Source organism: Meles meles, chromosome 2, assembly GCF_922984935.1.
Source record: "Meles meles chromosome 2, mMelMel3.1 paternal haplotype, whole genome shotgun sequence".
Lineage (NCBI taxonomy): Eukaryota > Metazoa > Chordata > Mammalia > Carnivora > Mustelidae > Meles > Meles meles.
Window position 1 is genome coordinate 101,541,977 of NC_060067.1, and position 15,780 is coordinate 101,557,756.

Sequence of the window (15,780 nt, forward strand, 5' to 3'; positions counted from 1 at the left end):
GCATTGACAGGCACCCTCGCAGAGGGAAAAGTCCTGTTAAATTATATACTAACTTTTAAAGCTTTCAACTGCAGGTGACCTTCAGTCACTGTCACTCACATTTCATTGGCCAAATCAAGTCACGTGACCATGCTGCCTTGCCAAGGAAGGAGGGAAGTACAGTCTTAACACATGAAGAGATCTAACCAGAGTATTACAAGCATTCCCAATGCTTTTATTAGGAGTATACTGACTTGCATTACTTTACCGAATTATAGTCATCAGAAATTTCTACAAAAGTTGGGTATTAGACTTTTCTTCAGGAAAATAATCCTATATTATAGCTTTGCTTCTAAGGGGGAGAATATGAATTATAGCTGATTTACATTTGTAATGCCATTTTGGAAGTGTAATTTCAGCTGTGTGCCAGAAGTATGTGATATGGTGGTAGAAATGTGAAAGGAATACCTCGGATTTTACCAATTATCACTTTAAAATTAAAGTTAGAAATAATAAAATTTGTTAAATAAAATTATTAACAAACATTTTTCTTAGAACTAGTCGACTAACAATCCTTTTCATTTTTTAAAAATTCTGGAAAAAATTTTAAAACAATGTCAGGTTCTATAAGGGAATAAAATAGAAGGTGAAACAAAGATCTGGACTTGGCTACACTAATCAAATTCTCAGGGTACAGAGTTCAGCTCCTGTAACTGTGCAGTCCTCACAGTAAAACATTCCCTATTATCCCAACAGGGTACATTTTCCTTGAATAAGTGACCACATATGTTTGGTTTAGCATAGATTCAGTCACCAGTGGCAATTTATAAATGCTGTACAGGGAAGTATTTAGTGTTCAAAGCATGAGCTATCCTTTATTATCCCAGTTTCAAGTACCAGCATAATCTCATGAACTTGACAGATTCTTCACAAATGTACATATTAGAAGTCTTCACGGAGGCATCCTAAACATGTGTAGCATTATTAAGGATTTAAACTGTAAACCATTTTAAGTGTGGGCATGGCAGGAGTAGTAATTTTATGGATTATGGAGTTTTTTTTCTCATCACAGCCAAAACAGATTTATCTGTAACACTTTTCTGTGTCTGTTAAAGAGTGAGGCTCCAGTGGTAACACAGAATATGATCAGAGGTGTTAACAATTTTGGGTGACATCTCTTTCCTTGATGTCCTCTATAGTCTTTCAAGAGTCTCTCTGTAGGACTTCACTGTTCAATGGCTTTTACCTAGTTATCAGTGAATTTAAGAGGTGAAAGGAGTGTTCTCTAGAGTACTAGTAGAGTTCCTTGGAACATTTAAAAAGAGTGAAATCAGATGTCAAGATGTCTGCAAGAGAGATAAAAGGTAATTCATCTTCAACATTGTTTTTCTCTTGATAAGTGCATAATATTAAATCTACACATCAGTTTTTTTGGTGTGTGTGAATAGTTAGAATCTAAGGTAGTTAATAAAGTAGACTTTATGGCTAGGGAAGCTGAAAAGAGATGAGTTATTTCTGAAGAAGGCCTTCAGGCCAGTATTGTGTTGGGTTAGAATCTACAAAAGAAGTAAGTATTGGTCAGAACCCCGCACTCATCTTTGAAACAACTGTGGTAAGATAAAAGGAAAAGGTTCAAAGTAAAAGCAAACTATTGATGTGTAGGTAGAAGGAAAAATTAATTGTAAGACATGTATACCCCAACAAAAATAAAAAATCTTGTTGAGGACCAGAGGTTGTTTAAGATAGATTTTTATTAATGAGAAAGTGTATTGGATGGATAAACATGGGGAACACATTACAGTTTCAGGTGTATAATGAATAATCTTAGTCTATACTAGAGTGGCATTCCACTAATACTTGTTAATTAATTTCATGGAATATAGAATATTTTGACAGGATGAATGACTTATTTATCTGTTGAATCCAGTCAGTTTGAAGGTGTAATAGTACTTAGCATGTTGTCAGTATTAGCTCTTAGAAGTTATTAGTTGATTTTAAAGATTCTGGATTAAGGTGTTCATCTGGTATTTTAAATGGAATACAGGTTTAGAAATAGCCTCTACACTATTAGTTTTATGAAAATAAGATATTGACTTTGAATTTAGATGTTTCCCAATGAGAGCTTGCATATTTTAATGTGAAATATAAAAACATTGTCATTTGACTTCAACTATTTGATATTTGAGCATATACAGTTTGATTGAATATATGTGTTTCTGGAACTTATATATCTCTGGTTAATGGATTTTAAATGGACCATGAGTAACAAGAAACAGCAATACTATTTAACCAAAAGTTTTTGAATTTTAAGATTACCTGAATTTATCATACCTGATAATTATGTTAAAGACCAGCCTTTCTAAAATAATTCTGGTGAGGTACCTGGATGGTTCAGTCAGGTAAGCATCTGCTTTTGGCTCAGCTCATGATCCTAGGGTCCTGGGATAGAGCCTCATAGGAGTCTGCTTCTCCCTCTCCCTCTACCCCTCCCTCCCTGCCCTGTTCGTTTTCTCTCTCTCACTCGAATAAATAAATAAAATCTTAAAAAAAAAGAAACAAACTTCTGGCACTTATCAGCATTTGCATATTGATAATCAAAATGTCTCAGCAATGGATTGATTTTCTGTGCTGCTCAGGAACACAATAACTTTCTTATTAAATTCACTATGAAAGTAGTAGTTTTGATGTGTAAGATATGGAAGATGGAATACATTTATCTGTTCTTACTTCTACATACTCAGAAGAATGCTTTGAAATGTTTTCATTTTACCCATGGGATGCACTAAATTTTTATAAATGATAGACTCCATATTTTTGAGAACAATTAAAAAAAAACACCTCAACAACCTTTTTCTGGAAGATTTGAAGTACGGAATGCTGTCATATTCATTGTAGGATCCTGGTAGAATGAAATCAAAGATACATGCTTTGTGTCTGTGTTTATAGGTGTATTAGTGTTAACACATTTAATATACAAAATATATACATAATATATATTTATGTATGTATATACAGACATATGCATACACATAATACATATCTTTTTTATACATTCCAAGCAATGAGAGAAGTTTTTGTTTAGATAGCTAACTTTAAAGATTTTATTTATTTGAAAGAGAGAATGAGAAAGAGAGAGAGTGCGAGAGCACGAGAGGGAGGAGGGGCAGAGGAAGAAGCAGGCTCCCTGCTGAGCAGGGAGCCCAGTGCAGGGCTTGATCACAGGACCCTGGGATCATGACCTGAGCTGAAGGTAGACGCTAACTGACTGAGCCATCCAGGAGCCCCTAGATAGCTAACTTTAGATAGGCATCCAGACTGAGTGCATATCTTTAAATATTACTTTGGACTTTAAGAGCAAAGAAGGCTACCTGAATGAGTGATTTGCCAGAGGTGTCTTCTCTTGTAATGGAAGGACATTATCCTCTTTGGTGGATCCTGGCAACCTGTATACACAACATAGAGAACATCGTACCATTAGGCATGGAGCACAAGTCCAAACCTGTTACACTAGGAAAGATACAACATTTACTTCTTGGTGGATTCCCTCCTTTACTTCTCTTGCTATTCAGAAGTAGGGCAGAGGGTAACACAGGCCTTTCTTTAAATATGAAATTAAAAAGAATAGCTAGAAGCTTCTGGGCTGGGAATCCAGTGTACAATACCACATTCACTTCCTTTATAGAATACAAGAAAATTAAAAACATATGGGGGGACTTGTTGAGTTGATTTTTGTTCTGTACTCTATTCTTGTTATGGATTTTTTTTTTCAGAATCAAACATTCTGAGTGCTTCTTGGTGGATGCATGTGGGTTTGAAAACACCACAGCATGTGGGACCCAGCAAAACATGAATTTCATATATTTTCCTTGGCTTCTGTATGTCATGATCTGTTCAATATGACAGTCTGGCAAACAGTAAATTTTAGCTAGGTCTTAGGGCTAAGTTGTGAACTTCATTTGGTAAGGATAAGAAGTCTGGTAATGAGAAGTGGACTGATATTCTACTTGGTTCTCCTATTTATGTAATTTATAGTACTGGGAATTTAGTTTCTTACTGTTGAGATTGTAGCACCTAATTACATGTCCAGACACATCCACACATCCTACAACATTTTTTTTTTCCACTCCAGTACAGTGCTTGTTCTGTTCTGTCAGATGAACACAGCATTGGGATCTATTAAGATAAGTATATATATATAAAGTTGTATCAGTTACTGCTGTAATAATGCTGTGTAACAAGGAGCCACGCTCTTTTAAGGACATTAAACAAAAATGTTTACTAAACTCCGGTGTCTGCGGGTCAGATGGAGGGTAGCAGATCTAGATTAGGCTCTGCTAGGGTAACTGGATGGGACTAGTCTGCTTCATGCATCTCCCTTTCTTGTCCTGGGACAGTAGGCTAAGTCTTGCATGTCCTCCTTATGGCAGTGGTAGACATGTAAGAGGGCAAGCTCAAACATGCATGTGCACATCCATGTGTTAAATGGGGGAGAGTTACATTACATTCACCAGTGTTCTTTTGATCAAAGCATGGATAAATCCAAGGTCAAGGAACAGAAAAATATCATTCCTTTTACTGGAGGAATTGCAAAGCACATGGATATAGGGAGTGGCAAAGAATTAACACAATGTATCACAAGAGTTATTACTTATTTTCATGCTATTAATGAGAAGAGAGCATATAGATAGAATAGACTGATAGAACCCAAGGAAGCAGTTTATAAAGTAATGCATCCCAATCTTTTGTTTGTTTGAGTATATAATTGCATGATTATATATATCTATTTTCTCCTTCTCTTGTTCCCCCTATGTGTTCCATGGAGTACAAATGACATCTTCTTTATTCATCATTTATTCTTAGGGTCTAGCCTAGTTCTTGGCATGATAGCTCAGCATATATTACTGAAGGAATCAGTGAACTTTATCTACAGTTAGTCTTCTTTTAAAATCAATTGAAATAATACAGTGGTTGATTTTTACATTGAGATAATTGACATATAACATTGTATTAGTTTTAGGTATACAACATGATCTCACATACTGTGAAATGATTACCACAATAAGTTTAGTTAAATTCCATTACCACGCATTGTTAAAAATTATTTTCTTGTGTTGAGGAGTTTTAAGATCTCCTCTCTTAGCAACTTTCAAATACACAATACAGTGCTGTTAACTATAATTACGGTGTTGTACATTATATCCCAAGGACTTAGCTGTCTTATAACTGGAAGTTTGTACTTTTTGATGACCTTCACCCATTTCATCCACCTCCTGTTTCTGGCACCTACCAATCTGTTCTCTGTATCTATGAGTTTGGTTAGTTTTAGATTCTACATAAATGTGAGATCAAGCAGATCTCTGTCTGACTTATTTCACTTAGAATAATGCCCTCAAGTCCATTCATGTTATCTCAAATAGCAATATTTTCTTCTGTTTTATGACTGAATAATATTCTATTGTATATGTGCATGTGTGTGTGTGTGTGCGTGTGTGTGTGTATACATGCCACATTTTCTTTATTCATTAATCTAGCAATGAATTCTTAAATTGTTTCCATGTCTTGGTTATTATAAATAATGCTGCAATGAAAAAGGAGCGGGGGAACAGATAACTTTTTGAGACAGTGATTTTGTTTCCTTTGGATAAATATCCAGAAGTACAATTGCTGGGTCATATAGTAGTTCAATTTTTACTTTTTTAAGGAAACTCCATACTGTTTTCCATAGTGATTATACCACTTTGCATTCCCACCAACAGTACACAATGGTTCCTTTTTCTCCATGTCATCACCAACACTTGTTTCTTGAGTTTTTGATTTTAGCCATTCTGAGAGGTGTGAAGGGACATCTCATTGTGGTTTTGACTTGGATTTCTCTGATGACGAGTGATGTTGGGTATCTGTCTTTTCATGGGTCTTTTGGCCATTTGGATGTCTGCTTTGGAAAAATGTCTATTCAAATCCTCTGCCCATTTTTAATCACAGTTTTTGTTCCCTATTGAGTTTAATGAGTCTTCTACACATTTTAGATATTAATTTCTTCTCACATATATGAGTTATAATTATTTTCTCCCATCTAGCAAGTTGCCTTTCATTTTGTTGATGGTTTTCTTTGCTGTGTAGAATCTTTTTAGTTTGATGTAGTCCTACTTATTTCTGTTTCTGTTATCTTTGCTTTTGCTGTCAACCCCCCCAAAAATCATTGCCAAGACTGATATCAGGAAGCTTACCACCTGTTTTCTTCTAGTAGTTTAATGATTTCAGGTCTTATGTTCAAGTCTTCAATCCATTTTGAGTTGAATTTTGTGTATGGTGTAATTTAGGGTCTAGTTTCATTCTTTGGTGGGTGGCTGTTCAGTTTTCTTAACAGCATTTATTGAAAAGACTCTGTTTTCCCCATTGTATATTCTTGGCTCCTGTCATAATATTGATGACTATATGGGTACATTTCTGGCCTCTCTACTCTGTTTCATTGATACGTATGTTTGTGTTTCTGCCAATATGCTGTTTAGATTTCCAGGGTTTTATAATACAGTTTGAAATCAAGAAGTGTTTTCTCGGGGCGCCTGGGTGGCTCAGTGGCTTGGGCCGCTGCCTTCGGCTCAGGTCATGATCTCGGGGTCCTGGGATCGAGCCCCGCATCGGGCTCTCTGCTCAGCAGGAGACCTGCTTCCTCCTCTCTCTGCCTGCCTCTCTGCCTACTTGTGATCGCTCTCTGTCAAATAAATAAATAAAATCTTTAAAAAAAAAAAAAAAAGAAGTGTTTTCTCAAGAGTGCTTCTGATGGGGCACCTGGATGGCTCAGTGGGTTAAGCCTGTGATTTAGGCTCAGTTCATGATCTCAGGGTCCTGGGATGGAGCCTCACATTGGGCTCTCTGCTCAGCAGGGAGCCTGCTTTGCCCTCTCTCTGCCAGACTCTCTGCCTACTTGTGATCTCTCTCTCTGTCTGTCAAATGAATAAATAAAATCTTAAAAAAAAAAAAAGAGTGCTTTTGCTATTTGGAGTCTTTTGTAGTTCCACACAAATTTTAGGATTGTTTGTTCTATTTATGTGAAAAACATTGTTGGACTTTGATAAGGATTTCATTGAATCCATAGTTTGCTTTGGGTAGTATGGATATTTTAACAATATTAATTATTCCAATCCATGAACCCTAGATATTTTTTGTGTCTTTTTCTTTCATCATTGTCTTATCATTGTCAATTTACAGGTTTTTTACCTCTTTAAGTTTATTCTTAGATATTTTGTTCTCTTTGATGCAACAATAAATGGAACTGTTTTCTTAATCTGTTTTCCAGATTAATTGATTTTTACTGTTATTGAACACTTATGATATGTAATACACTGTGATTAGTACCTGGTGGGATGTGACATTGTAAAAGGCATAACCTCTGACTTCAAAGAAAGGAAACAAAATACGTGTGGAAATAATCTTTTTTTTTTACATTGGTTTTTGCAAATGCAATCCTCTTTATAGTTTAGAGAAAGGTTTTACAGGATGAGGAATTGTGGTTTTATTGTTAGCAAAATCATTCATTCTTGCTCCAATATTTGAGATCTTGTCATTAAGGAGTTAGAAATTAGAGATAGCTAAAATACTTTAATAGTGCTTAAAACAAATTGTTTGATACAGTCTAATTAAGAAAGAGAATGCTATTAATCAAAGATGTTGTTCATCATTTACTATCTTTAGTCTTTAAATCTTTGTTCTTTCTCTTTTCAGTGGTTTCTTTTTTTAGATGTTAAAAAAGGCCCAAGTTGATTATATCCTAAGTCTTTGATTTTCTGGCTTCCTAGGGCCATCTCATGTCTCTTCCCCTTACATTACCAGATTTCTGGAAGTTATTTATACTTACTGGTTGTTTCTACTTCCTTACCCTCCACCTCATCTTTTACTTTCTTATTCCAGACTCTGACTCCACTTCTACCCCTGCTCACTGAGGATCAAGTTTCTAATCTAAATCCTTTTCTTAAGGTGTGTCATCCCTGTTTCTCTGTAGTGGTTGCCAAAAATTACTATCCCTTGGATCTTTTTTCATTCTGCACATAAATTTATTAACCACTTATTGTGTTCTCAGTATTATGCAAGCTTCCTGGAATAAACAGGTGCAGAGAACACAATGCCTGGCATCTAAGTGTTTGCATTCAAAACTAGTTTTTTGGGGGCATTACAGCTTTGTGAGAGAAACAACATGAAACTTAATTTTTTTCCCAATCACTACTTTCAATGTCTTGTTAATTTTTTTTTTCTAATTTCTCAAGAATAACTTGTAAAGATATCATAATTTTCTGGTTACTTTCATTTATTAAAAATCTTGTCCAGTTTAGAACTTTAATCTCAATCTTAATTTAAATCTTATCTCCTCTCCTGAAATGGAAGAACAGCTCTTATCCTCACTTTGTTGGTATCTTTGTTTTTCTGACCGGTACTGACTGACATTTGTTGCTGTCTATGGGGCTAGGGTTCAAATGTTGGCTGTCTTCTGGGGGCAGGTATGAGTTTCTCTGCCCCACTTTGAGATGAGGATCCAGATAAATCAACCTCTTGCATTCCTTAACAGTTCTCACCATCACAGCTCTTTGATGTTAGGTCCCCATGTTTCATGTTGGTACTCTCACAAGTTGTGACTGCCCAAAAAGCTAGTTTTTTTGTTTGTTTGTTTGTTTTTTGTTTTTTTTTTTTTGTGCAAATTCCTGTATGTCAAGTGCTATGTTCCATGCACCTGTTTATTTTAGGAAGTTCACATAGTGTTGAGGACATAATAAGTGGTTAGTAAATCTGTATGCAGAATGAAAAGCGGCTCTAGGGATGAGATTCCCTCATCCAGTAAGTAGTTCTCTGAGGTGGGAACCAGCAAGGTACCTCAAGCCTAACCACCTGATTCAGTGTCCACTAGACCACAGGAAACTCATACTTCCTTTTCCACCCTGAATGGTATGAGGTCCAACTGTCTAGCTGGGTACCTGTCTCTTCTTATCATTGCACTCTAGGTACCTTCAGTTCTGTTTGGACTGGCACAGGTAATGATGATGTTCAAGTCCACTGCCCAAGTATATAACTAATTGAAGAACAGAACACCAACCATTTTTCCTGTATGGCATCCCAGCCTCATCCTATGGTACAATGAATGGAGGTGGGCGGCAAAGTACCCTCTTCCCGTCACCACAAACATATCACTCCTTAACAAGGTGGTGACTCAGCTCTTTCTCTCACCCTCATTCCTAGTTTTCAGTTTTTGTATGACATGTATGCTGGGGGGAGTATCTGTTGGGGCAAAGCTGGGCTGCTCTACAACTTCTGAGTAAGAACCAGGGGAAGCCATCCAGCTCCAGTTGTGGCAACTGTATAATGTGACATACTTAGTGCCTCTTGGGCCTCAACTGGGAGACTAAGAGGAACATTGCGGAACTCCCACTCAGCATCTGGTTACCCAGTAACAAGTGAACAAAGGCACTGAACTATATGTCAGGTCTTTGACAGCAATTTGTACATCAGGAGAATAAAGAATGAAGTAGAAGTGGTGATTAAGCTACTTCTGTGCTTTGAGGCCATAAAACCTGAAGACTTCAGTGATCATTCTTTTCCCTCAGTCTCTGACCCTTCATTTTGTCAATGAGACTTGGTCCTCCTCCAAGTTTTGTCTCAATTTTTTATTCTTATTCTTCATACCCTTACTGAAACCTCTATTCCTATAGCTTCAACTTCCACTTACATCAGGATGACTCCAAACTTTAGCTCTTTCCTGTTCCTTTGCCACATTTGCAATTACTTTAATTTATGCTTTTGTAAGGATGTCTTGTCAGAATTCAAACTTAATGTTTTCCAAACTGAATTATCATTTTTCCTCAAACCAGCTTCTCCCAGTGTCCTTAATGTCTGTTATTTCTTATTTCCTGGCTGTCTAAAATCCTATCTTCTGAACTTTTACCCCTCTCCATTACCTCCTTCTAGTTGTTTCCTGCAGCTCTAAATTAGTCTTTCCCCAAATCTCTCACATTTGTCTGTTTCTGTCTATGTTAGTTTCCTAAGACTTCCATAATAAAGTACCTCAGACTTGGTGTCCTAAGCAACAGAAATTTATTTTCTTTCTTTTTTTTTTTTAAAGATTTTATTTATTTATGTGACACACAGAAAAATAGCGAGAGAGCAAACACAAGCAGGGGAGTGGAAGAGGGAGAAGCAGGCTTCCTGCCCAGCAGGGAGCCCGATGTGGGGCTCGATCCCAAGACCCTGGAATCATGACCCGAGCCTAAGGCAGATGCTTAACGACTGAGCTACCCAGGCACCCCAGCAATTTATTTTCTCACAATTTTGGAGGCTATAAGTCTGAGATTAAGATGTTATTAAGATTGTTTCCTTCTGTGCCATCTTTCCTTTGCTTATATGGCCATCTTCACTTTGTCTTTACATGGTCTTCCCTCTGTGTCTGGTTCCATATTTCCTCCTCTTATAATGACACCATTAATATTGACTTAGGGCCCAGTCCAAGGACTTTATTTTATTTTTTAAAGATTATGTGTTTATTTGAGAGAGTGAGAGAGAAAGCATAGAAGGGGGAGCAGCAGGCTCCCCAATGAACAGAGCCCCTGGTGTGGCACTCAATCCTAGGACTCTGGGATCATGACCAGAGCTGAAGACAGATGCTTAACTGACTGAGCCACCCAGGCACCACCTAAAGACTTTATTTTAATTTAATTGTCTCTTTAAGAACCTATCTCCAAATACAGCAGCATATAGAAACACTGGGGATTAGGATTTCAACATATGAATTTGGGGAAATTCAGTTCAGCCTATAACACTACCCATTTCAGCTATAACCTTTAGTCAACTTATTAGAGCTGATTTTTTAAAAAAGATTTTATTTATTTATTTGACAGAGAGAGATCACAAGTAGGCAGAAAAGCAGACAGAGGGGGGTGGGGAAGCAGGCTCCCTGCAGAGCAGAGAGCCCGATGCGGGGCCCAGTCTCAGGACCCTAAGATCATGAACAGAGCCCAAGACAGAGGCTTACCCCACTGAGCCACCCAGGCACCCTATTAGAGCTGATTCTTGAACAACACCTGTTTGAACTACATGAATCCACTTATGAATGGATTTTTTTGGATACATACAGTACAGTATGGTAAATTTATTTTCTCTTCCTTAAGATTTTCTTCATATTTTCTTTTCTTTAGCTTACTTTATTATAAGTATAGTATATAATACATATAACATACAAAATAAGTATTAACCAATGGTATATGTTACTGATAAGGCTTCTGTTCAACAGTAGGCTATTAGTTAAGTTTCTGGGGAGTAAAAAGGTATATTAATTTTTGACTGGGCAGGAGGTTGGTCCCTCTAACCCTCATGTTGTTCAAGGTTCAACAGTACTTCTCATCTTGGTTATTGCAAAGTCTATTGTACTACCTCACCCCCTGGATTTCCTGACTATTTTTTCATTGTGATCACTAGATTAATCTCTCTAAAGCAAATATTTTGTATTCTTCAGTGACACCTTGTCACTCAGTCACTTGTCACTCAGTGACTTAGGCTGACATATATGGCAATCCACCATGAGGCCGGGTCTGTCTTCCAGGTTTGGCTATCACTATTGTTCAACATGCCCTCTGTTCTAGTCAAACTAAATCAATCTTGTGTCCCAAGCAGATTAGGCATTTCCCTTGGCTACCCCTTTCCAGTTATAATCCTACCTGTCCTTTAAGACTCAGCTTAGATGGCTGTTAAACTTATGTAGCTCTCCTTTGCATTCTGTAGGAACAAATTGCTCTCTGACGACTACTTGTGTTACACTTAGTTTTATTTCTTGTAGAGAAATTGCTGCATTCTCCTTTGATTACAGTAATTTATGTGACCCTTATTTATCTTTGGAACCAGTGTGTAAATTTCTTTCTTTCTTTCTTTCTTTTTTAAAACGTGCATTCGAGATTTTATTAATGCACGTTTCAGAATTTTTTTTTTTTGATTTTTATTTATTTGACAGAGAGAGACCACAAGTAGGCAGAGAGGCAGGCAGAGAGAGAGAGAGAGAGAGGGAAGTGGGCTCCCTGCCAAGCAGAGAGCCCGATGCGGGACTCGATCCCAGGACCCTGAGATCATGACCTGAGCTGAAGGCAGCAGCTTAACCCACTGAGCCACCCAGGTGCCCCGTAAATTTCTTTAGCATAGAGATTGAATGTTGTGTTACCCATAGTGCTTTCATATAGTTTGTAGAGTATAAATTTACTTAGATGTTTTTTTCTGTAACATTTTATTTTGCGATTCAATAATTTGTGGTTTAATTTTTAAAAAGCAGACCATTGTTGTACATGCTCATAGTTCTTATTGCTATCAATATTCAGTGAATGATTTAAACAATGACATCCATTTTTTGGACAACAAATATTGAATCTATTAACCCCAAATATGTGGAGAAATGTTGAGTGCATTTCTTATGGAAAACAGAGGAGTCCTCAAGGCTGAAGGTGGTTGGTCCAAGTGAGAGGCTTTCAGAAACGTAGCTGAATGCAAGCAGACTACTAAGTCCTCAATCTTTTTGAGCAGCTGCTCCTCTCTCTGTGTTTCGTGTGTTCCGTTCTTGTGGATGAAAAGTACCAAAGCTCTAAGGCATGCAAGGGAATGAAAATGAGAGTTTGGGGTTCATGGCCTCAGCTGTTTGAATTTGTCACCATAGTCAGATAGCACAAATTCTCTGCTCCCTCCTGCATTGTCCTTCTTGATTTCCCACAAGAATGTATTTTCCCTAACCTGATGGGCAAATGCATAATTTATTTCATCACTGAATTTACTGTGAAACCAATTGTTTTTCTAATGTGTGGAACCAATGTAAGCAAAACCGAGAAGCATGGTTTGTGGCTCATTTAAAATGCTACTTTCTGTGTACTGTTCTAGCAAGCTGTCTGCTTCGGGATAATGATCTGGTGTATATTAGCAACCTTGTGGGAAGAGCTGAAGCAATTTGCTATTTTCCCTTAAAATTAACACTATCATAACCCAGAAGGGTGATATGGTTTATGCAACCGATATAAAATAATTTCAGAACTCATAAATTAAGGTCATTCTCAAATTCTTACTTTGAATCATTTTTCTGCCTAATGTGAAAAAACAGATGAAAGATACCTCTCTGTAGCTCTAAATGTTTGGTTTGTTTATGTACCCTATTTTATTAGTTAGCATTAAAATCTACAGACTCATAAAAGGAAAAGGCATGTAAAACTTCATTCCTTAAAACATTTCCATAGTACCCACTCATATTGTTAAGTTTGCTCATATCACACATGACATCTCTTAGACACTGGCCAAACTATTACCCTACCTACAATTTCAGTCTTTCATATGCCCCTGCTAATGTTGCATTGTTTATATTCCATAAAGAATCAGGTGTCCCCACATTGGAATTGCCTAGATCCTGAGGTTGTGGATATATATTTGTGTTGTATGTATGTATCTATGTGTCTTCCTCCTTCCTTTCTTCTTTCTCTATTTCAAGTTTTTTTTTTTTTTTTTAAAGATTTATTTAACAGAGAGAGATCACAAGCAGGCAGAGAGGCAGGCAGAGAGAGACAGGGAAGCAGACTCCCTGCTGAGCAGAGAGCCCGACATGGGGCTCGATCCCAGGACCCTGAGACCATGACCTGAGCTGAAGGCAGAGGCTTAACCCACTGAGCCACCCAGGCGCCCCCTTTCTCTATTTCAATGTTTATTAAATATTTTCCTTATTCTTGTGGTTAAAATATTTGCCATTATGTTTCTTGGTATTGATCTCTTTCTAGAAATTTTGCCTGAAATATGATGAGCTCATTTCACTTGAATATCTGTGATCTTTTTCAGTCTAAGAAAGTTTTTCTTTGGTATGTCTTCTAGTATTCTTTCTGTTCTTATTGCTTTGGTGAAATACCACAATAATTGACTGTCTCTCCATTCATTTGTCTATAAACATGTTCTCTCTCTATTTTTTTTCTTTTTTTTTGTTTTGCATTAATAGACAACATCTCAAGTTTTTCTTTTGTATCACTGATTATATTTCATTAAGCATTCTTTTTTGCTTCTTTATTGTCTTTAGGTACAATTTATTTTATCCCTGCTTTACTTTTCTTTGTAACATGAAATTTAAAAATACCATTAAAAAATACCACAAATAATATGAAAGGGAAATACTTGGCAGGGAGAAATTGCCACCAATATTTATAAATTTAATGTAAAATTCTCTTTCAACTGAAAAGAGTACCAAAACCTATCTTATGTTACTTCATTTGTTTGTTTTTAAAGATTTATTTTAGAGAGAAAGTGAGCATAAGCAGAGTTGGGGGGGATAGAAGGAGAGGGAAAGAGAATTCATAAGCAGACTCCCTTCTGAATGTGGAGCCTGTTCAGGGCTTGATTCCAGGACCCTGGAATCCTGAGTTGAGTGGAAACCAAGAGTTGGATGCTTAGCCACCTGCCAGCCAGGTGCCCCTCAAAACCCATTTTAGGAAACCTACAATCTTGGGGCGCCTGAGTGACACAGTCTGTTGAGTATCTGACTCTTAATTTTGGCTCAGGTCATGGTCTCAGTGTATGAGATTGAGCCCTGCATGGCACTCTGTGCTCAGTGAGGAGTCTGCTTAAGATTCTTTCTTCCTCTCTCTCTGCCCCTCCGTGCTAAAATAAATAAATAAATATTAAAAAGGGAAAAAAAAAACCAAAACCCAAAACCAAAAACAAACCTACACTCCTTCCCTCTTAAATAGGCAAAAACCCAGTCCTTCCTCCCTATCCTTGATATGTCTTCTTTATTACTCATACAGAACACTTAATTGCTGACACTTTTGATCCCTAAATATGTAGAGATTTTTCCCCACCAAATAATTCTCCTTGACACCAACTGGGTGTCTTATAATTAACTCAATTTTGACACTATCTACCTATAGGTAGTATAGGATCTCGGAGGTTAAGGACTCAGTCCTACAAAATTGCTGTCACCCCACTTCAAATACCAATTACAAGTCCAGCTGTGGCCCTTGCTTCTGACTGATTGGCTCTAAATCTGGAGTTCCCATGGTCCCTCTTCAGGTTGCTTTAAATTGCTAGAGCAGCTCACAGGACAGAAGGAAACACTCAAATTACCTTTACTAGTTTATTAAAGGATATGATAAAGGATGCAGACGAACTGCCAGATAGATAAAGAGTTGCAAAATTTCAGGTCTGGAAGTGTACTGAGTATAGGACCTTCTGTCCTCTTGAAATTAGGGTGTGTTAACCTAATACATGTATGTGTTCAACCTGGAAGCTCTTCTAAATAGGTTTTATTGGGACTTTGGAGACATTATCATATAGACGTGGTGATCATTCTGTTTTTCACCCTTTTGCCTTCTCAGGAGAATGGGGGGTGAGGCTGAAAATCCCAAGCTTCTAATTATGGCTTAGTTTTTCTGGTGACTAGCTTTCATCCAGGAGTTATCCAGGAGCCCACCCAGAGTTGCTTCATCAGCACAAAAGACACCCAGGAAAGTGCAAGGGTTTCAGGAGCTCTATGTCAGGACCCTGCAGGAGTCAAAGAACAAATATAGAACAAAAGATGCTTCTAATAATCACTTAGGAAATTACAAGGATTTTAAGAGCCTGTGCCATGAACCTGGGACAGAGACCAATATTTTTTGTATTATTTCACAATACCCTGAGAGAAAATCTAGTAGAGGCAGTTGCAAGCTATTCATGGAAGATGACAAATTGACAAATACAAGTCAAGAGTTCAACCTAAGAAGTAAAAACTTTTAACCACCACAATACTTTTAAATATGAAATTTCAAGATTAAAAAGTGG

At 37.2% G+C, this 15,780-nt stretch overlaps 1 protein-coding gene across 3 annotated transcripts in view; it reads left to right on the top strand.

Annotated features, from left to right (window-relative positions):
- Positions 1 to 15,780, top strand: part of COL25A1 (collagen type XXV alpha 1 chain) — a 467,999-nt gene that overhangs the window by 93,278 nt on the left and 358,941 nt on the right. The window lies entirely within an intron of this gene.